At 42.2% G+C, this 23,735-nt stretch overlaps 1 protein-coding gene across 2 annotated transcripts in view; it reads left to right on the forward strand.

Annotated features, from left to right (window-relative positions):
- MRPS9 (mitochondrial ribosomal protein S9) overlaps nucleotides 1-23,735 on the forward strand; it is a 115,443-nt gene that overhangs the window by 74,501 nt on the left and 17,207 nt on the right. The gene's annotated exons all lie outside the window — the stretch shown is intronic.

Consider the following 23,735-nt stretch of genomic DNA (forward strand, 5'->3'; position numbering starts at 1 on the left):
CTGTGTGGTAGATACTGAGAAAATCAGCCCTCAGGGAGGTTAAGCAACTTGTCCTAAGTCATACATCCAGAGAGTGCCCAAGCCAGATGGACACCTAGAACCTGGTTCTGGAGCTGGTGCTCTGAGCCTCTGTTGGGGAACACCATCAGGAGATCATAGTAGGAGGCCTGGGCTAACGTGTTCTGCCACTTGGTTTGGTACAGTTCAGAAGACCTGATAGAGAGGGCAGAATTTACGCCTAATCCTAAAGGATGGGTGAGTACTGATTGATTAGCATTTATACTCTGCTCTGCAACTAGAGTCCTCCTCTCACCCAGGGAGGCAATGTCATACCAATCCATTAGGAAGGGATCGTCATGAGGACAGTGAGTGGCCCATGTGAAGATGAGAAGGTTCCAAGAGAGGGAACTTGAGACTGCAGTGTTGACTGAGGTCAGAGTGAGGCGATTGCACTGCTCAGTGGACCGAGTTGGCCCAGCCATTGCTGTTGCCCAGTATCACGACTACTTACTCCCTCTTACACTCCCCAAGTGTCCTGGTTGGAATGATAGAGCATATATGGGGAAACTGTAGCTGTCAGAGGTCTGCAGAACATGGAAATACTTTCTAGAGTTTACATATGTGTCTCTGGGCATAGGTCCAGGCTAACAGGGACCGACATAGGGTCCATGCTTACATGAGATGAGCAGACAGATCCATCCCTAGCAAAAATAAAACCACTGGAAAGTGAGTCTGGCTTTCATGGACAGCACCAAACTCAGCAGGTGAAGTGGGGCAGATGTCAACAGGATACTAGGGTGACAGGGCTGGCACTAGGTGCGAGCTGAGGTCATGCAATGACCTTTACCTGAAGCTGGGAGGCAGATCCATGAGGCTCCACGTTATCATGCTTCACAAGTGTGATACACATGCTATTATGGAAATTTCATAAAAGGCCAGCTGAGGCTGTATGTGGGTGTTTTAGAACACAGGCTCTGGAATTTGGGTGTGAACTCAGACACATTGACCTCCTTAATCCTCAGTGGCTCATTTGTGAAGTGGGGAGAGAGCAGCATGTCTCCAAGGACTGCCAGGATTCAGTGACAGCAGTGTGAACACCTTGCCCGTCAGAAGTGCCTTGGACATGCTGGTTAGGAGACTCATCAACAAATCTCTCTTGAACCTCTGCCACTGGGTTCGGCAAAAGTGCAGTGTTATCCAAGAGTTTGGGAAAGTAAAGGAATAGAGGAGGTGGTGTAAACAAGTAGTTTCCTTGAAAATGAGTGACAAAGTCAGTTGGCACGTTATTCTCCTTCCTTAGCTCACTGACTGACTACTCAGAAAAAACAAAACATGAATGAGACAAACCTTGGAGTAATTCGATGTTGTACACACCATGTTTCCTGTTGTAGACACCATGTTGCCTGTGAAATGTGTTGGCCAGCCCTATTCAGGAAGCCTCTCAATCATTGAGTGTCTTCAGCCCCTTTCATGCAGCTAGACTCAATAGCTCTCCACAAGGAACTCACAGATATTTATGAGTAAGATCCTTATGTTATAGTATATGAATATGGATGTTAAGTAGAAAATAGAAGCAAGGAAAAAATAATAATTATAATCTCACAGAAATGATTATTAACTTTTTTGGTGAATAACTTTATAGGTACAGAAATTTTTCTTCTTATTTTAAGCCTTTGGTTAAAAAACTTCTTACTCCATAAACCCCTCACTACAAGTTGAAAGTAATCTTTGAATACTAAGCTATAAAACTATGAAACTTCAACAGAGTGAGCAAAACCTTACCAAAGAATTTTTGTCATTTCACAAAAAGTATATTATACATAATAACTTGGGTGCCAAATGTCAAAGATTGATGATTGGAAGTGAAGTCACAGTGGTCTGAACACGTTTAATTAATCTACATGGTGTCTTTGTACGATGTGTGTTCAGAAAATGGCAGCAGTATCATGATCTGCAGGGGGAGTTTCCAGCCCTCTGACATCAGATCACCCACGAGACAGACACCTGTGCATGCTCAAGTGAGGAGGCAGCGGTTTCCACAGAATGGTCTTTAAGTCTTTCAAAAGTAACATAGGTGACCATTAGCATTGTGATCCACCCATCAGAGGTGTCTCCTCCCGAGCTGGTTGGAGATTACTCACCTGTTTCTCAGCTGCGTGACCTCCGGAATTAGTGATTCTTAAAGTCAACCAAAAGCAAGTAACCAACTGGGAGCAGGGACTCAAGAATCAGAGAAGTACAAAGGGTCCATTGGTATAAACGAGACCAGGCCAGCTGTGCCTCTTGGCTGGTAAGTATCTGTTAGGATTCTACCCTCCATCAAGGAACCTTGGAGACAGAGGTCTTATTCTTTCGGGGTTATATTCTTGGGATAGATCTCAGGTCCTTGAGATGCTTCTGAGCTGTCAAGGATACATATGGACAATTATAAGCCCTTCTTAGTAAACGTTGAGTGAAGGTTATAGGATATCCAGCAAGAGCTTGGTTTTACAATTACTTTTCATTGTGTCACTTAAGCTTTAACAAAAGTCAGAACCACTTTTGGAGTGTCTATGAAAACGGCGGGAGAATTTCAGAATTTATTTCTTTGAAATTTGTACTTGACTGTACTTCTCCTAAAAAAGATTGAAACATCTCCAGGGGAGCCTGCTTACCAGCGTGAGGTCTTCTGTCCGTGTCAAGAATGAAAGACTCATCCCAAACCTCCATGATTGTGTCTAACCTCACTGCAAACCTCCTCCACCCAGGCCCCATCATTACTCTAGTGGCATAACTGTTCCCTCACAGTGTCCCTCACTAGTCAGTCGGCTTTCTCCTTTGTAATTTCAGAATATTGCTTCTTTGAAGTGAGGGGAGGAGATGGTGGGAGGAAGGTGGTCTTTCATAGTGGTGGTTAATAGATAAGGCAAGGAGGCTGAATATTACATTTTCAGTTCAATTCTATTAGGTTACATTAGGACTCTAGGTTATAGGTTGCGAAAGCCCAACTTGGACTATCTTTAAGCTGAAAAGGGGAATTGGGAAGTTCTCAGGGTGTCCAGCATTCCCGAGAGAAGATCTGGACCACCTCCTACTGGAAGAGGAGCCCTGCCCGGGTCTCAGGGGTGGAATGTCCCAGTGTCCTCACTCCACCCCGTCTGCCTCCTTCCCTTCTATGCAGAATTGCTAATTCAGCTCTCACATTTCCACACCTGAGGTTCCCAGGGTTCTTCCCAAAGATGTCAGGGGCTGGGGATATAGCTCAGTGGGAGAACACTTGCCCAGCATGTGCAAGGTGAGGCAAATTTAACCCCCAGTACTGCCAAAAAAGGAAAAGAAAAAAAATCTAAAAGATGCCAGAAATCTCTCACTGAGCTGACTCTAGGAGCCGGGACGTGTTGGAATGGTGGCAGCTGTCATTGAAATCTGGTTCCAATGGGAGAAGGGATAATTCCCACAACATAAGGACCCTTTTCCCCAAAGGTGGCAGGTTGCACCACAAAAAGAACTGTGACTTCTCCCTGCCCAGGCTGTCCGTGGGCTGTATTAAAAGAGATTTTAGGCCTGTAGAATGTGATCTGAGCCCCCTCCAAGCCATAGATGTCAGGACTTTGACCAAACTGCTCCGCCTTCCTCTGCATCTTGCCAGGCTCATTGCACCCTCCCACCATGATGCTTTGGACCCTACCCTGCAGCTGGGTTGCTGCCTCCTTGCTGGGCCCTCAGACCCACCCACCCCACCCTGTCTTCTGTTGAGCAGGTATTAGGGTGGTTCCTCTGGTCTGTTGGGGGGGGGGGTGCAGTTTCCCATTAGACCGAAACAAAGGCAGGGGTAGAGTTGTGCCATCTTTTTTCCCCGGGGTTTTGGCACACGGAAGGCACAGAAATAAAGATTTGCCTAGTAGTTGAAGAGCCTCATTACTGATTCCCCATAAAAACATTCAGATTATTGAGAAGGTGGCAGTCGGTCTGCCTGCCCGCCTGCCTGGTGCAGTCTGGGTTCTTCTCTCAGTCAGGACATATTTACTGACAACTCCTTTGGGTCCAGTAGCAGGGGGTTACAAAAAGTAGTTAAGTTGGAGTTTTTGTCCTCAGAGCTTCCAAGTCTAATTAGAGGAACACAACAAACAGGGAGAAAACAATTAGGAGGCAACTAAGTCCTGACTGTGGGGTGTTGACTGAGTGGGAGCCAGAGACTCACAGCTGGGGGAGGTGTCCTTGCAGTGGGTGGGGGGACATCCTCACCTGTCACAGGATGGGAGCAGGTGATGAGCTCAGGGCCCAGGCTCTCCTCTCCCAGGGCTCCGGGCTGGGAGAGGCCTGGCATAACCCTGGCACATAAAGATGCTCAAGACGTCACGCTCTTCATATCTTCCCTGAGCCTCATCTTTCCCATCTGAAAAATGGAGACAAGGCTGCCCACCCCCACAAGCCTGAGGACCACCCCGAGAACATAAGTGAAGCCCCTGGCAGAGTTTCCCACACTGGACAAGCCCCTAGTAAATAGGGGCTACCAGCCTTGGCTAAAAAACCAAAACTGCCTGAAGGAGAAAGTGAACCCTGGCCCACAGGTAGTGTTTGTTCAGAGAGGGGGTGACGTGGATGTCCATGGTCCCAAGGGCCCCTCCTTTAGCTCCACCCAGGCCTTTTCTTCCTAAGAGAAGAACCAACTGGGAAACCATACTAACTTGTTGATGTCCCCTCTTTGAGGGGTCCTGCAGGGTCACTCCCCCTTGCCTTATCTCACACAGCGCTTTGTGGGGTGAGTCAGCTGTGGCCGCTCATGAAGGCAATGGGTGCTCTTTTGATAGACATCTTTGTAGCAAATAAAGGCTGACCAAGCCAGGGGCACGGTGCACACCATCCATATTTCTGTCTGTCAGGAGAAGATGAATCTAAATAACACAAAAATTCCAGTACCCTGGAATCAGCACATATAAGCATTTCTGTGTCATAATATTGAGGAGTTTGAGAAACCCCAACCATTTGTCCATGGATTGGTGGTGGTCGCGGGGGTGAGGTTGTGTCAAGAATTCCTATTCAGGGAGTCCATCACGACCTCAGCGCGAGCAGTAAGGCTGCAGCCCCAGCTGCACGGCTCTATCGGCCCCATCTCCTTCTCCTCTCCGCCTCTCCGCCTTGCTTCTCCCCAGCTGTCTCTCCTCCCAAGCTCAGTCTCTAAATCTAGATCTCAATATCTTTCCCCCACCCCGCCTGCTCTCCCGCGTGTCCGGTACCCGGCCAGCGCGGCCCCGAGGTGCCGCCTCCCCTCCCCCAACCCACACCCCCTCCCCGGGGGTTCCGAAGGCCGCTGCTGCCGCCGCCGCCTCCCGCGGAGCACCATAGAGCAGACTCTTCACCGCTCGAATGAGCTGCCGAATTAAATGAAACAGCTGATAAGATGAGTGACAATTTAAAATCCAAGTGATCCGAGAACACGCACTGAGCCCTGATCCGCTGAATTCAAACTCTCGGTCACCTGCTTCCCGAAGACAAACAGCCATGACTCGGCATTAATTCATCCGGCTGAAACAACTGGTCAGCCCTTCTCATCATACGAAGGTAAATGCCTACCGAGCCTTCATAAGTAGTGGCCACAGGTTTGAAACGGGGCTTGGGAGAGAAGGACCCACCCGTTGAATTGGTCGCCCGGCAAAGGGAAACGACGTCATCAGACTGCTGCGGAGGAGATAACTTCGTTGAAACCGGCAGCTAAAGGTGTGTGATCCCACAGCCTTCCCTCTCCACACATCGGGAAAACCTTAAGGGCCCCTCCCAGCTCTCCCGTGAGTGCTACAGCCAGCCCGAGGGAATCAGAGGTGGTGTGGACCTGCCTACCGCTCCCACCAGGGCTGACTACTGAGGTCTCTTGCACCAGCTACGGGGAAGTGGATACCGGAGGGCAAGTAAAATCCGCTGAGGATTCTCAGCCCCAAGCTCTACAAACTTAAGGTCTGAGGGAATGGCAAACTGGAAGAGTGTGCCCAGTCGTTCATGAAAACAGGGCTCCCGGGACCCAGTCGTTCATGAAAACAGGGCTCCCGGGAGCAGCAGACCTGGCGTGTAGCCAGTATTGTGGTGAGCGGCACCCGTGAGAGGGGCCTGGCTTGAGGAAAAGTGGGAAGTGACTAGACACAAGAGGAGGCCCTAGGCACTCAGGATTGGAGACTCGCCCAGTCTGGGAGGAGCTGCTGCACAGTGATTGGTTCCCGCATATTGACAGGAGAAACTTGGCCTGGTGGGCACAGCGCCACCTACTGGAAGAGAAGTTAATCAAACTCTAAGACTGAATTTATTAGGTTTTTTTTTTTCTTTTTTCTTTTTTTTTGATTTGGGTTTTTCATTCATTTTCATTTTTTTCTTTCTTGCTGTTTTATTAATTTTTTTTACAAAATATTTTTTTTAATTTTTTTTTCTACTAATTTAAATTTAAATTTTTTTTAATTATTATTATTTTTTTTGTTGTTAATTTTTTTCTTTTTTAGTTCCTATTTTTTTCTTCTTTAGTCTTTTCATTTTTCTTATCCCCCCTTTCCTTGAATTCTACCTGCCTACTCTCATTCTCTTTAGAGACTTCTTCCCTTCCCTTCAAATACCTTTCCTCCCAAACATCAAATTAATTTACAGGAGTAAACAGTAACTCAGCAGTCAAACAGAACAAGAAGTAACATGAGCAGCTTCAAAAAACAAGGAAGAAAAGGAGTACAAACAATGCAGGACAGCCTAAATATTCAGGAGGACCTAGAGTCATCAGAAAAATGGTCATATAAAGAACTCAAGGAACACCTTAGACAGATGGAATGGAACCTTAAAGAGGATACAAGACAGCAAATCCAAGCAGTGAAAGAACACATTGAGAATGAATTTCATAAACAGATAAAAGAAGTTAAGCATCTTTATCAGGAGATAGAGATGATACAAAATAATCAAACAATAATTCTAGAAATGAAGGAAACGATAAACCAAATTAAAAACTCAATTGAGAGTATCACTAACAGAGTGGAGCAAGTAGAAACCAGAACGTCAGATAATGAAGACAAAATATACCATCTTGAAAAGAGTCTAGCCAACTCAGAAAGGCTGGTAAAAAATCACGAGAAAAACATCCAAGAGTGATGGGATAACATGAAGAAACCAAACTTACGAGTCATCGGGATAGAAGAAGGTACAGAGATTCAAACCAAGGGAATGAGAAACCTGCTGAATGAAATAATTACAGAAAACTTTCCAGAAATAAAAAAGGAAACAGATATACAAATTGAAGATGCATACAGGACACCGAGCACACAAAATCACAGTAGACCAATGCCAAGACACATTGTTATGAAGATATCCAATATACAGAACAAAGAGAAAATATTAAAAGCTACAAGAGAAAGGAGACAGATTACATTTAAGGGTAAACCAATATGGTTAACAACGGATTTTTCATCACAGACACTGAAAGCAAGAAGGTCATGGAACAATGTATTTCAAACACTGAAAGACAATGGATGCCAACCAAGAATTCTGTATCCAGCAAAATTAAGCTTCAGGTATGACAACGAAATAAAAATCTTTCATGATAAACAAAAGTTAAAAGAATTTGCAGCCAGAAAATCAGCATTGCAAAGCATTTTGAGCAAAACACTACAAGAAGAAGAAATGAAAAACAATAACCAAAACCATCAGTGGGAAGTGCCTCAGTAAAGACAGAGGGCGAGGGGAAAGACAATCATGGAGAAACAAACTAAAATTTTTTTTTAAAAAAAGGATAAACAATCAAACATGGATGGAAGTTCAAACCACATATCAATAGTAACTCTGAATGTTAATGGCTTAAACTCTCCAATAAAGCGACATAGGCTGGTATCATGGATTAAAAAAACAAATCCAACAATATGCTGCCTCCAGGAGACACATCTGATTGGAAAAGACATACACAGGCTGAAGGTGAAAGGATGGGAAAAAATGTACCACGCACACGGTCCTCGCAAGCAAGCAGGGGTGGCCATCCTCATATCGAATAAAATCGACTTCAAGACTAAGTTAATCAAAAGGGATAAAGAAGGTCATTATATACTGTTAAAAGGAACCATTCACCAACAAGACATAACAATTATCAATATTTACGCACCAAATAATGGTGCTGCGACATTCATAAAACAAATTCTCCTCAAATTCAAGAATCAAATAGACCACAGCACAGTAATTATGGGAGACTTCAACACACCTCTCTCACTATTGGATAGATCCTCCAAACAAAAGTTGAATAAAGAAACTATGGAACTCAATACCACAATCAATAACCTAGACTTAACTGACTTATATAGAATATATCAACCATCATCAAATGGATATACTTTTTTCTCAGCAGCACATGGATCCTTCTCAAAAATAGACCATATATTATGCCATAGGGCAACCCTCAGTAAATATAAAGGGGTGGAGATAATACCATGCATTTTATCTGATCATAATGGAATGAAACTGGAAATCAATGATAAAAGAAGGAAGGAAAAATCCTACATCACATGGAAAATGAACAATATATTACTGAATGATCAATGGGTTACAGAAGACATAAAGGAGGAAATCAAAAAATTCTTAGAGATAAACGAAAATACAGACACAACATATCGGAATCTATGGGACACAATGAAAGCAGTTTTAAGAGGAAAATTCATCGCCTGGTGGTCATTCCTCAAAAAAAGAAGAAACCAACAAATAAATGAGCTCACACTCCAACTCAAAGCCCTAGAAAAGGAAGAGCAAAACAACAGCAAATGTAGCAGAAGGCAAGAAATAATTAAAATCAGAGCGGAAATCAATGAAATTGAAACAAAAGAAACTATTGAAAAAATTAACAAAACTAAAAGTTGGTTCTTCGAAAAAATAAATAAGATCGACAGACCTTTAGCCATGCTAACGAAGAGAAGAAGAGAGAGAACTCAAATTACTAACATACGGGATGAAAAAGGCAATATCACAACAGATGCTACAGAAATACAGAAGACAATTAGAAATTATTTTGAAAACCTATATTCCAATAAAATAGAGGATAGTGAAGACATCGATAAATTTCTTAAGTCATATGATTTGCCCAGACTGAGTCAGGAGGATACACACAATCTGAACAGACCAATATCAATGGATGAAATTGAAGAAGCCATCAAAAGACTACCAACAAAGAAAAGCCCAGGACCGGATGGGTATATAGCGGAGTTTTACAAAACCTTTAAAGAAGAATTAATACCAATACTTTTCAAGTTATTTCAGGAAATAGAAAAAGAGGGAGCCCTTCCAAATTCATTCTATGAGGCCAACATCACCCTGATTCCAAAACCAGACAAAGACACCTCAAAGAAAGAAAACTACAGACCAATATCTCTAATGAACCTAGATGCAAAAATCCCCAATAAAATTCTGGCGAATCGAATACAAAAACACATCAAAAAAATAGTGCACCATGATCAAGTAGGATTCATCCCTGGGATGCAAGGATGGTTCAATATACGGAAATCAATACATGTTATTCACCACATCAATAGACTTAAAGATAAGAACCATATGATCATCTCGATAGATGCAGAGAAAGCATTCGACAAAGTACAGCATCCCTTTATGTTCAAAACATTAGAAAAACTAGGGATAACAGGAACTTACCTTGACATTGTAAAAGCTATCTATGCTAAGCCTCAGGCTAGCATCATTCTGAATGGAGAAAAGTTGAAGGCATTCCCTCTAAAATCCGGAACAAGACAGGGATTTTATTCCACTTCTATTCAATATAGTTCTCGAAACACTGGCCAGAGCAATTAGACAGACGAAAGAAATTAAAGGCATAAAAATTGGAAAAGAAGAACTTAAATTATCACTATTTGCAGATGACATGATTCTATACCTAGAAGACCCAAAAGGGTCTACAAAGAAACTACTAGAACTAATAAATGAATTCAGCAAAGTGGCAGGATATAAAATCAACACGCATAAATCAAAGGCATTTCTGTATATCAGCGACAAAACTTCTGAAACGGAAATGAGGAAAAACACTCCATTCATGATATCCTCAAAAAAAAATAAAATACTTGGGAATTAACCTAACAAAAGAGGTGAAAGATTTATATAATGAAAACTACAGAACCCTAAAGAGAGAAGTTGATGAAGATCTTAGAAGATGGAAAAACATACCCTGTTCATGGATAGGCAGAACTAACATCATCAAAATGGCGATATTACCAAAAGTTCTCTATAGGTTTAATGCAATGCCAATCAAAATCCCAACGGCATTTCTTGTAGAAATTGACAAAGCAATCATGAAATTCATATGGAAAAATAAAAGACCCAGAATAGCAAAAGCAATTCTAAACAGGAAGTGTGAATCAGGTGGTATAGCGATACCAGATTTCAAACTATATTACAGAGCAATAGTGACAAAAACAGCATGGTACTGGTACCAAAACAGGCGGGTGGACCAATGGTATAGAATAGAGGACACAGAGACTAATCCACAAAGTTACAACTATCTTATATTTGATAAAGGGGCTAAAAGCATGCAATGGAGGAAGGATAGCATCTTCAACAAATGGTGTTGGGAAAACTGGAAATCCATATGCAACAAAATGAAACTGAATCCCTTTCTCTCGCCATGCACAAAAGTTAACTCAAAATGGATCAAGGAGCTTGATATCAAATCAGAAACTCTGCGTCTGATAGAAGAAAAAGTTGGCTCCGATCTACAGATTATGGGGTCGGGCTCCAAATTCCTTAATAGGACACCCATAGCACAAGAGTTAACAACTAGAATCAACAAATAGGACTTAATTAAACTTAAAAGTTTTTTCTCAGCAAAAGAAACAATAAGAGAGGTAAATAGGGAGCCTACATCCTGGGAACAAATTTTTACGCCTCACACTTCAGATAGAGCCCTAATATCCAGAGTATACAAAGAACTCAAAAAATTAGACAATAAGATAACAAATAACCCAATCGACAAATGGGCCAAGGACCTGAACAGACACTTCTCAGAGGAGGATATACAATCAATCAACAAGTACATGAAAAAATGCTCTCCATCTCTAGCAGTCAGAGAAATGCAAATCAAAACCACCCTAAGATACCATCTCACTCCAGTAAGATTGGCAGCCACTATGAAGTCAAACAACAAGTGCTGGCGAGGATGTGGAGAAAAGGGTACACTTGTACATTGCTGGTGGGACTGCAAATTGGTGCGGCCAATTTGGAAAGCAGTTTGGAGATTCCTGGGAAAGCTGGGAATGGAACCACCATTTGACCCTGCTATTGCCCTTCTCGGACTATTCCCTAAAGACCTTAAAAGAGCATGCTACAGGGATACTGCCACATCGATGTTCATAGCAGCACAATTCACAATAGCTAGACTGTGGAACCAACCCAGATGCCCTTCAATAGATGAATGGATAAAAAAATGTGGCATCTATACACAATGGAGTACTATGCAGCAATAAAAAATGACAAAATCATAGAATTTTCAGGGAAATGGATGGCACTAGAGCAGATTATGCTTAGCGAAGCTAGCCAATCCCTAAAAAACAAATACCAAATGTCTTCTTTGATATAATGAGAGCAACTATGAACAGAGCAGGGAGGAAGAGTAGGAAGAAAAGATTAACATTAAACAGAGACATGAGATGGGAGGGAAAGGGAGAGAAAAGGGAAATTGCATGGAAATAAAGGGAGACCCTCATTGCTAAACAAAATTACATATAAGAGGTTGTGAGGGGAATGGGAAAATAAACAAAGAGAGAAATGAATTACAGTAGATGGGGTAGAGAGAGAAGTTGGGAGGGGAGGGGAGGGGGGATAGTAGGGGTTAGGAAAGGTAGCAGAATAGAACAATTACTCATAGCGCATTATGTAAAATTGTGGATGTGTAACCGACGTGATTCTGCAATCTGCATTTGGGGTAAAATTGGGGGTTCATAACCCACTTCAATCTAATGTATGAAATATGATATGTCAAGAGCTTTGTAATGTTGTGAACAACCAATAAAAAAAATTTTAAAAAAAAAGCCTATTCAGTTCATTACTATGATGGGACACATTTCCAAATTTTATTGTCAAACTTTATCCCATCTTATTTAATTTCTGATTTTCCTACCCTTACCTTTAAAACATACCTTGTGAACCAGGTGCTGTGGTATGCATGTAGTCACAGGAGGCTGAATTGGGAGGATTCCTTGAACCCACAAGCGTGGCGCCAGCTTGGGCAGTGTAGCAAGACCATATCTCTTTTAAAAAATCAAACAAAAACACTGTCTAAAAAGCATTATGGATTAATTTAAATAAAATCCCAGGACAGAATAAGTGTCTCTAACTGCCTGTGAGACCTCTCCATCTGAGCGCTTCCCCTGCCCAGAGTGACCAAGTGACCCCCCGTCCCTCCCTGTCCTGGCAGTCCTCCTACCCAGCCTGTTTCCTGCTTATGAAAGAATGTCTCCTTGCCTTCATCTCCACATGCAGCTTCTCCAAGACTGCTCTGCTGACTGACAGAAATCTTCTCGGGTTTCTTAGGTCTCAGAGGATGTGGCCAAAGAATTCAGAGATCTATAATAAGCCTGAGGACCACCCCGAGAACATAAGTGAAGCATCTGGCAGAGTAAACTCCAAAGCAGATCATTAACTAGTGCAGATCATTAACTAGTGCTGTTAGATCCCCCGACATGCTAGAACTCAAACATGGGTCACGTGAGAATGGAAGTCAAAATGTCCAATTGTGCAGGAAGCCTGACTCCATGCTAGAGGTTGGCAGGTGACAAGAGTGGCTTGGTAGTCAATATCAGGTGTCTTTCATTTCTAGCACTCCTAGGATGTGGCTATTACCCATTTTGTTCTCAAACTAAAGTCTTTTAGAATATTCTGAAACCATTTGGTTAACTTCTGAACTTCAGAAGTATAATAACAATAACCTACTTGTAGCTTATAGTAAATCTGCTTGTATCCTTTAGGTTGAAAAATTAAGTAAAAAGTTTTTTAACATCAGTGATTTATTTCATATTCTATACTCTCAATTTAGCCAGCAAAACAAATCCCTAGTCTCCATCTGAAGGGGTTGGGGGCTTCAAGAGGGACTGGGGTATAACTCAGTCTTAGCCTTGCTCAGGGATAGGCTAATTAGTCGTGATTACGGGGAGCTCAGTCCTGTAGGGCTCAAGGTTCAAATTCAGCCAGACAGGAAGGAGCCCTGCTGGATTCAAGATCCTGGCTGGGTGGGGCAAAGACGGCAACAGAGGAGTCTCACATGGTGAAGCAGGGTAAGACCTGTCCAGATCAGGGAGCCAGACCTCTCGCCACATCAGGGTGTATGTTCCCCTAATTAGCATCTATATCTTTCATTTGCCCGGCAAACAGTTGCCGACCACTACTATATGCATTCTTGGGCTAGATGCTAAGGAGTTCAGGAGGCAGGGGGAGGGATGGAGAAGCAGGTGAAAGTTCAGCCCTCACTGGGCTCTGATTCCTGCCAGGGAAACCAACCTTAAACTCAGTCAAGGACTTAGTGTTCCACCTGGTGGGTGTTGTGGTGTAAACTAATCAATAAAATCAGTAAGAGTGTAAGTTATAGGTTATAGATTTCTAAAAAATATATATATATATAGATTATAGAAATAAGATTTTGATAAGTGAGATGACAATTATAAAGCCCAAACTGTCATAGACAGACCTGAGACTCCATTTTGCTGCCTTCTATAAGTAAACTGTTACAAGAGTTGTTTCTGAGAAACTGAAATGAAAGCTGTTTTCTTAAAATATATTGTTTTTCTGTACTTTGTACCTCACCAGGATATGGTGGTCTTGGTGACCCAAGACTTTGAAGTAGATTCTTGACCCTGCTGACCACCTGTTCAAACCCAGGATGGGATTGTCTGAGTTGCTCTGCCAACTGCTGTTTTAGCTTCTATGACCGGCTTGCTTGCATGACACTACGGAAAGTCCCTGAGCTGTCCTTTTCATCCCTAAGTTCCCAAGACACAGGCCAGGAAATTGCTGTTGTCCCACAGAACTTGAGTCTCTAACGGTGGGTGACAGTCCCTGGCCAGGTAAATAAATGCTCTTTGATCTGCATTTGGACTTAAGAGTGTTTTCTGAACACATGGGAAGTGCCATGAAGCAGGGAAGGGGACGATAGTTGCAACCTAAATAGATGAGGCAAGAGAGACTGAAGGGGTGCCCTGCAGGGCCTGGTACTTACTTCAAGCTGTGGCTTTTCTTGGAGTGAGAGGGAGCTCATGGGTGTTATCTGAGCAGAGGATCGCCCTTATCCATGTGAAGTTGCTACTTCAGAGGGTCAGGATAGACACGGGGAGGCCAGGCAGCAGCCACGGCACCAGGCCAGGTGACAGGAGGGTGGCATGTACCAGACTGCTAGCCATGGAGGTAGAGAGGTGAGGGCAGACTCTGTGTTTTGAAAGCTCTATTTATTTGAAAGTCAATTCTAAAATCAAGTGGAAGTATTCTAGATTTATCTGAAGTTTCCCTATGACCCTCTCCTGTTCCTCGACCAAGATTTCCCCAAAGCACCATTTAATTGACCTTATAACTCATATTGTCATCACGGCTGATCCTGCCTGAGAACAGGGAAAACTGTGAAGATCGATAACCAGAAGGTGAAAGACAAGTGGATAGGAAGGAACGGGGCGTCTGCACTGAGTTCTCTCCATCCACATTCTCAAAGCCAAGTGCACCCGAGTGTCACCCAGAGGCTTGCAGACCCCGCCTGGGCTGTTCGGGTGATCTGAGAGAAGGCCTGAGAGTGTGCATTCCCGGCCAGTTCCCAGTTTCTGCTGCTGCTGCGTGTCCAGGGACCCCACATGGAGAACCACCGATAGGAGAGGAACAGCATCATTAAAGGTCTCAAGTGGAGGGGAATTTAGGAATCATTTCATCCAGCTGTTGCAAGCAAATGTGTCCCTGGGTAGCAACATAAATGCCTGGACCAGTGACAGACTAAAAAGCCTTGGAGTGGAAAAAAAAAAACAAACATGTTTTAACCCAGACAGCCTACATTTCCATGAAAATTTTGAATTTGGATTTGGGGTCCCACTGATGTGCAACCCCTGATACCTGTCCCCTATGTCCTTTAACAGAGCCATACACCAGAGCCCAAGGAGCCTGTGGCTACCTTAATTGCCTTGAAAACACTCAGAATTTTTCATTCAACCTGCTAAAGTGATCAAATATTGACCAGTTTTCATTCATGAATTGTGTGGAGTAGGCAATTCATTTGATGTGAATAAAGGCAAATGGTAACTATTCCTCTTCCATTAAAAAAAAATGCATGTGTTGTGTGCCTGTATTTGACTTTTAAAATACATGTGTGTGTGGATATCTCTAGGCAATAAGATTATGGATACTTTCTTCTCTCTTCCTTTCCATATGGTTAGAATTTTTTAAAGCTGGTTCATAATTTTTATGTGGCTTGAATTTGTTTAAAGCTCATTTATAACTTTTAAGAGAAGAAAATGCAGTAGTTCCTTAGATGGTTCCAGGCATGGTTACCTGAGGTCAACCATAATCTGAAAATATTCAATGGAAAATCTCAGAAATGAACAATTACTGAGTTTTAAATTGTATGTTTTCTGAGCTCCACGGTGAAATCTCACAGTGAACCATTATGTCCTGTCTGGTACATGAATCATCTCTTCGTCCAGTGTATCTGCACTCTCCATTCGACCTTCCCATTTAGTTAGTTAGCAACCATCTTAGTTACCAGATAGACTGTCATGGTATAGCAGTGTTTGTGTTTCAAGTAACCCTTATTTTACTTAATAATGGCCCCAAAGTCAATAGCAATGATACTGGGGGTTCAGATATGCCAAAGAGAAGTGATAAAGTGCTTCTTTGAAAACGACAATATATTTTGAGGGGGAGGCTTAACTCTTATTACAGCTTGTTGTTTTAATTGTTCTATTTTATTATTATTATGGTTATTCTCTTACTGTGTCTACTTTATAAATTGGTTTATCAGAGGTATGTATGTATAGGAAGTTTATGAATATATAGGGTATCAGGCATCCATGGGGGGTTTTGGAACATATTCCCTATGGATAATGGGGAAGGGGGTAATATACACTGATTTTTCTACGTGAAAATAAAAGCAGCCAAATTTCTAACTATTAGTACCCTTTTTTGACCACAAGATGGAGTAGTGTACAACCGAATAAGCAACACAAGGAAGAGACAGGAGGGAGACAGGATTCCTGCTCCTTCCTGGATTTAATCTAGGTGATTCCTGTGCATTTAATGCCTCTTGAAAACATCAGGCGTATTCATTACCTTTTTAAAATCCACCTATTGTAGATGAATTTCTAAACTCTGATTGATTTTTCTCATGCTTACATTTGAACCTATAATTATCTCACCTATTAAATTGATTCCTTTCAATGAAAGGTAAATCGTTAGAGAAGCCAAAATTAGGATACTTTAGCAGCAGCTTTTTGAAATGAAGGAAAATTCCTGAGAGTGGAAGCCTGAGATCCACTGCTTCTATATCAAGCTGCCCTGTCTCCAACATAGAATGGTGACCACTTGACTTCAAGTTGTCATTTCAAATGTGTATTGGCATCAGTGTTTTGGGGGTTTTCTTTTGGTGGGGGGGTTACTGGGGATTGAACTCAGAGACACTTGACCACTGAGCCACATCCCCAGCCTTATTTTGTATTTTATTTAGAGACAGGGTCTCACTGAGTTGCTTAGGACCTCACCATTGCTGAGGCTGGCTTTGAACTCACGATCCTCCGCAAGATTTACAGGTGTGTGCCACTGTGCCTGGCTGCACCAATGTTTTGAATCACTAATAAGCTTTCTAAATGTTAGTGTGCCAAAAAATGAGAAAAAATAGAAGGAATAATAATTTTAAAATAGATGCAAGCAAGGTGGATATGGTGGTGCATACCTGTAATTCTAGCGACTCTGGAGGCTGAGGCAAGAAGTTCACAAGTATGAGGTCGCCGGACTCCACAATTTAGCGAGACCTTGTCTCTTATTAGACATCAGTATTGGATAAAAAGTTCAGTGATCTCTTATTTATTTTTGAGGTGCTGGGGATTGAACTTGGGACCTGACACATGCTCGGCAAACACTCTATTACTGAGCTATATCCCCAGCCTTAGCTAATAAGATATTGTTCTATTTTTGTTGTTATTCTAACCAGAATTTTAGCATTATGATTCCAAATGAGTTTACCAATTAGAGAAAAAAATTGTCTCCTATAATCTCACCATTATGCCCAGTCAACAGCCAATCATGTGAAATGATATTTCACATAGTTGCCATTAGAGTATACACACAATTTTAAAACTGATTTTCCATTTACAAACATAGCCATGTTTCTGTGTAGCTATAAACTTCATAATTACAATTTTAATGACCTCATAATATTCTATCCATTGAGCATATGTTCCATAATTTTCTTAACTAGTTTCCATACCGTTAGCCACATATGCTTTTTAAAAATAATACTGTAAATAATGCGTCAGGAGCATATTCAGTGTAGGCATTTAAAAAATTTATCCTTAGGATATGTCAACAAACTTCACTAAAATAGAATTCAAGAATAGAGGAGGTTTTATTTCAAAAAAAGTAACGAAGAAGTCTGCAAATCAGGAAGACTGCTGCCTTCCGTCGAAGGTGCTCTCCAAAGGCGCAGTGGTCCGTGCGGACCCACCTGGAGACTGAAGGGGGAGGCCAAGCGTACTCAATCCTGATTGGTCGGTTTCATGTAAATGAAGCCAATCATGCCCGTTTCTGATTGGTTGACAGTTACCTGGGCTTGCAGGTCCTCCATCATTCATTTCATCTCTGCAACAAAAGGTGTCTTTCTAGAGGCCATTTTTGTAGTTGAAACGGGACATTCCTGGACAAAAGCCACAAAGCTCAGCTGTCATTTTTGTAAGAACACAGAGCAGTGTGTGAATCCACAGTCAGCGAACGGTCTCAGGCTCCTTTCTGAATTTTGGGTTCCCATTAGTCACTTGGGATTCTTCTTGGAGACTCCGTTTTTCTTAAAGTTCACAACCAAATTGCCCAAACGATCAAGTCAACAGGCACCAAACAAATGACTTTTCAAAAGGATTCTGCCATTTCCAGCACGTGAGTGTCCCTGCTTCACTGTGTCCAGATCGGCACTGAGAGTTTTCATTTTCAGAATGCGTGAGCCTGTGCCTGTGGGCCTCCTCCCCTCCTCGGGCCTCCTCCCCTCCTCGGGCCTCCTCCCCTCCTCGGGCCTCCTCCCCTCCTCGGGCCTCCTCCCCTCCTCGGGCCTCCTCCCCTCCTCGGGCCTCCTCCCCTCCTCCAGCCTCCCAGGCGGGTGGGAGTGGGTCCTGCCCCTCCCTCCATTCCACATGCCATCAGCCCTCGGGAGTTGGTCCCACTAAGTACTGCCCCCGGTGTACATCTCTCTATAGACTTCCATACCATTATGGAAGGAAGGTGAACCCTGTCAGAATCAAAATGGAATCACTTGTGTCATCCCTAAAAAGAAAGGTAAGTAAAGCCAAAATGAAGAAAGCATTCTTCTGCATGATTGCCTGATGATAACTATTGCAAAGGGCTGCCAGAAGAATGGCCTTGCACAAAGCCCACTGCAATCTTGTACAAAAAAAAAGAAAAAAAACACCTTCCATAAGGACATCCGCCCAGTAAGTGCCTCTTCAACCTCAGGCTGGTGCCACTTGGTTGTTATTCACTGTGGCCAAGGGTTATAGTTTCAGAACATCTGAGGTATTCCTCCTCATTTTTTCTTTAAAAATTCCCTTTGCAGTATGGAGATTCTTTAGAAAGTTTGGAATGGGATCACCATTTGACCCAGCTGTCCCATTCTTTGGTGTACCCAAAGGACTTAAAATCAGCATACTACAATGACACAGCCACATCAATGTTTATAGCAGCTCAACTCACAATAGCTGAACTATGGAACCAATCAAGATGTCCTTCAATGGATGAATGGATAAAGAAACTGTGATATATGTGCAAAGGAATATTACTCAGCCTTAAAGAAGAATGATATTGGGGCATTTGCAGGTAAATGGATGGAGCTAGAGAATATAATGCTAAGTGAAATAAGCCAATCCCCCCCAAAAACTAAAGGCCAAATGTTTTCTGATATGTGGATGCTGATACATAATGGGAATAGGCTAGGAAAGAACGGAGAAACTTTGGATTGGGCAGAAGGGAGTGAAGGGAGGGGAGGAAGTGTGGGTGGGGGGGAGAATGGTGGAATGAGACGGACATTATCACCCTGTGCACATGTATGATTGCATGAATGGTGTGACTCTACATTGTATACAGCCAGAGAGATGATAAGTTGTGCTCCATTGTGTCCAGAGAGTCAAGATGCATTCTGCTGTCATGTATAACTAATTAGAACAAATAATAATAGTAAAAAATTCCCCTTTCCTTGATGTCTTTGAATATGGCCATAGTCACTATGACCTGTGTATCCCCATCGCGATGTTCTGTTAGTCCCAAATAAATATCATTCTTTGAAGAATCTCTGGTCTTTTTTTAAAGATTGACACCCACATACAATCCATTCTGGCCTTGATGCCTCATCCCTGAGGGCGCTGGCTCGTGTTCTGTAGCTCTTCCTCAGGTCACCAATGAGGTCCACGGCACAAGTCGTTGGGCACCTTCAATTCCATTTAATCTGATGCCTGTGAGGCATTTGATATCAAGCTTCTGGAAGCTTCCCCATCTTGGCATCCATGCTCTCTGACCCTTCGGACATTTCCTTTCAAATGTCTGTCGTCTCCTCTCTGTTGACACAGCCCTGACCATCCATGTTCTCCAGAATGAGAACACAGTGGGTCCTCGCCTCCTCTCTCTGTGCTTTCGTATCAGTCCTAAGATTCACAGTCCTCAGTGTGCGCTCCCTCCCGACTTTGTGACTCCCTGGTTCCGGGTTTCAGTTTCCACCTCTCCCTTTCATTCTACCCACAGGATCCAGGCCAAGCCTATCTACTTTCAAGATTCGAATTTTCCATCATGTTTCCCAATCTGTGACTCCAGCCAGATCTTTCCATAGTCTGACTCATTTTGTGGTCCCTATTGTGGTCATCTTTCTCTGAATACCCTGTAGGCATCTCAGACTCAGCATGGACCAAACAGAATCACCACTTCCCTCCTCCCACCCTGCAGCTCCCTCAGGTTCTCTCCACCAGGTGACCAAGTTCAGACTGTCCATCATCCCAGACCCCGTCCCCTCCCTCACATCCACAGTTACTACTGGGAGCTTGTCCATCTATATTTGCCCCATTGAAACTCTCAACTCTCACCCCTCATGTCTTTTCCTTCCCTTTTCCTGACTCCGTTCTTGGCTCTCATCACCTCCTGCCTGGATCATTCCAATGGTGCACCCAACAGCCTCCTTTCACGAGCTCTCTCCTCTGGTCCCCCAGGAGAAGGGACGTAAGGTGGAAGTGGAGGTTCTGCAAGCAGATCTTCTGGATTCAGTTCCAGGCTGTGTCTTCTACCAGCTATGACCTTGGGCAGTTTCTTTAACTTCTTTTAGGCCTCCATTTGCTCATCTGAAAGATAGAGATAAAAACAGCATCTACCTCTGAAGAGTAGGTATGAGGCTGGGGTGGTTGGGAGGATTACGTGAGTGGTGCATGTCAGACACTAAGGACCACTAATAGTACCTCCATCCCTGTGATGAAAGAACCTGACAAGAGCAACTCAGAGGGGGAAAAGTCTCAGTCCATAGATGGCTGACTTCATTGCTCTGGGCCCAAGGTGAGATAGCTCATCATGGTGGGAGTTGTGACGGAAGGAAGCTGCTCCCTCACAGCAGCCAGGAAGCAGGGGCCCTTCCAAGACATGCCCTTTGTGACCTACCTTCTCCAGCTACACTCCACCTGACTACAGTGATCACCTATTCCATTCAAACTGGGGTGGACTGGTTAAGTTACAGCTCTCACGGTCCAATCCTGTCACCTCCAAGCAACTATCTGCTCAAAGCCCTTTAGTCTAGACAGATTGTGTGTGTGTGTGTGTGTGTCTATGCATGCATGGAACCCAGAGCCTCACACATGTTACATCCCCAGACCTTAAATGTATTTTTAATTGTTCATATTTATGGGGTAGGGTGTGGTAATTTGATAGATACACATAATATGTCATGATAAAATCAGGGTGATTAACATTTCCTTCTTAAGCATTTAATATTTATTTGTGTTAGAAACTTTCAAATATTTATGTTTCTCTGGAAAATATATGATACATTGTTGTAAACTAAAGTCACCCTACTATGCTGTAGAGCAGCAGTATTTATTCCTCCTGTCTAGCTATACTTTGGGGTACCCATTAGCTGGCCTCCTTTCAGTTTCCCCCTACCCTTCCTGGCCTCTAGTGACCACTTTTCTATTCTCCACTTTGATGACATTAACTTTTTTAGCTTCCACATATGAGTAAAAATATGTGATATCTGCTTTTTGTGCCTGGATTACTTAACACAATGTCTTCCAGTTCCATCCATGTTTCCACAAATTATAGGATTTCATTTTTTATTTTTTTGGTACCAGGAATTGAACTCAGGGACACTCAACCACTGAGCCACATCCCCAGCCCTATTTTGTATTTTATTTAGAGACAGGGTCTCACTGAGTTGCTTAGGGCCTCTCTAAATTGCTGAGGCTGGCTTTGAACTGCGATCCTCCTGCCGCATCCTCCTGAGCCACTGGGAATACAGGCGTGTGCCACCACACCTGGCAAGATTTTATTCTTATGGCTGACTGATATCCCAGTGTGTGTTTGTGTTGCGTGTATCTATCTCTATGTATGTAAGTATGTATCTATCCATCCATCCATCCCATTTTCTTTACCCATTCATGGTAAAAAATCTGACCTACTTCTATTTTCATGATGGACATCTCGACTGATTCCATAATTTGGTTATCATGAATAATACCGCAGGCACAAGGGAAGACAAGCATCTCACTGACATACTCATTTGATTTCCATTGGATATATGTATATACACAGTACTGGGACCATTGGATTATAAGTTAGTTCTACTTTTAGTTTTCTAATGAAACTCCATACTGTTTTCCACAATGGCTGTACTAATAATTTACATTCCCAACAGTATAAAAGAGTTTCCATTTCTCTATATTTTCAACAACATTTTTTAGCCTTTTTTATTATAGCCATTCTAACCAGAGTGTGACATCCTATTTTGATTTTGATTTGCCTTTTAAAATTATTATTATTGCAGTGCTGGGGATTGAACTCAAAGCCTCACACATAACCAGCCAATGCTCTGCCACTGAGCTACATCCCCAGTACTGCCCATTTCCAAAATCAGATAATTTGATCTTTTTGCTATTGAGTTTTTGAGTTCCTTATATATTCTGGATATTAATCCCTTTTTGGATAAGTAGCTTGCAAATATTTTCTCTCCCACTTCAGGTCATCTCTTTAGTCTGCTGATAACTTCACTCACTGTGCAGGGATTTCTTAGTTTGATATAATCCCATTCATCTGTTTTTGCTTTTGTTCTTGTGCTTGTGGGGTCTTATCCAAAATAATTATTGTATATACCTATGTCTTAAAGTATTTCCTCTATATTTTCTTCTAGTAGTTTCAGTATCAGATCTTACATTTAGGTCTTTGATTCATTTTAGTTGATTTTTGTATTTAATGAAAGATGAGACCTAATTAATTCTTCTTCCTATGGATGTACAGTTTTGCAGCACCATTTTTAAATATTTTAATTGGTACATTGTAGTTGAACATGATGGTAAGATTTGTTGTTATATATTCATGAGTGTATACAACTATCAATATAATTAATCAATATAATTCCCCAATATTTTACCTTTCTCCCACCCGCTGATCCCTTTCCTCTACTTTACTGATCTCCATTCAATTGTCATGCCCCCCCATCTTTCTTTCCCTTTTTCCTCCCTGCGTCTGCATAAGAGAGAAAGCATATGATTCTTGACCTTCTGAGTTTGGCTTATTTCTCTTAACATAATGGTCTCCAGTTCCATCCATGTTCTTGCAAAAGCCATAATTTTATTCTTGCTTGTGGTTGAACAAAAGTCCATTGTGTATATACACCACATTTTCTTTATCCATTCATCCATTCATGGACACCTAGGTTGGTTCCATAGTTTGGTGATTGTGAATTGTGCTGCTATAAACATGGGTATGCATGGATCACTGTAGTACAATGACTTTAATTCTTTAGGATAAATATTGAGGAGGGGTGTAACTGGGTCATAGGGTGGTTTCATTCCTTGTTTTTAGACTGAAGAACCTCAAAACATGATTTTCATGATGCTTGTGCTAATTTACCATCCCACCAACAGTATAAAAGTTCTTTTTTCTCCACGTCCTCTCCAGCACTTACTATTTGTTTTGTTGGTGACTGTCATTTTAACCGGAGTGAGAGGAAATCTCAGGGTAGTTTTGATTTGCATTTTCCTAATTACTTAGGAAGTTGAACACTTTTTTTTCATATATTTATTGGCCATTTGTATTCCTTCTTTTGAGAAGTTTCTGTTTAGTTCATTTCCTCATTTATTAATTACTTGGGGTTTTGTTGTTTTTTTGTTTGTTTGTATGTATTCTGGATATTAATCATCTGTCAGAAAAGTAGCTAGTAAAGATGTTCTCCCATTCTATAGGTTCTCTCTTCACATTCTTAATTGTTTCTTTTGCTGTATAGAAGCTTTTTAATTTGATTCAATCCTATTTATTAACTCTTGGCATTATTTCCTGAGCTTAGGAATCCT

The sequence above is a fragment of the Spermophilus citellus genome, assembly GCF_964194105.1.
Source record: "Spermophilus citellus genome assembly, chromosome: 13".
In the NCBI taxonomy this organism is placed as follows: Eukaryota; Metazoa; Chordata; class Mammalia; order Rodentia; family Sciuridae; genus Spermophilus; species Spermophilus citellus.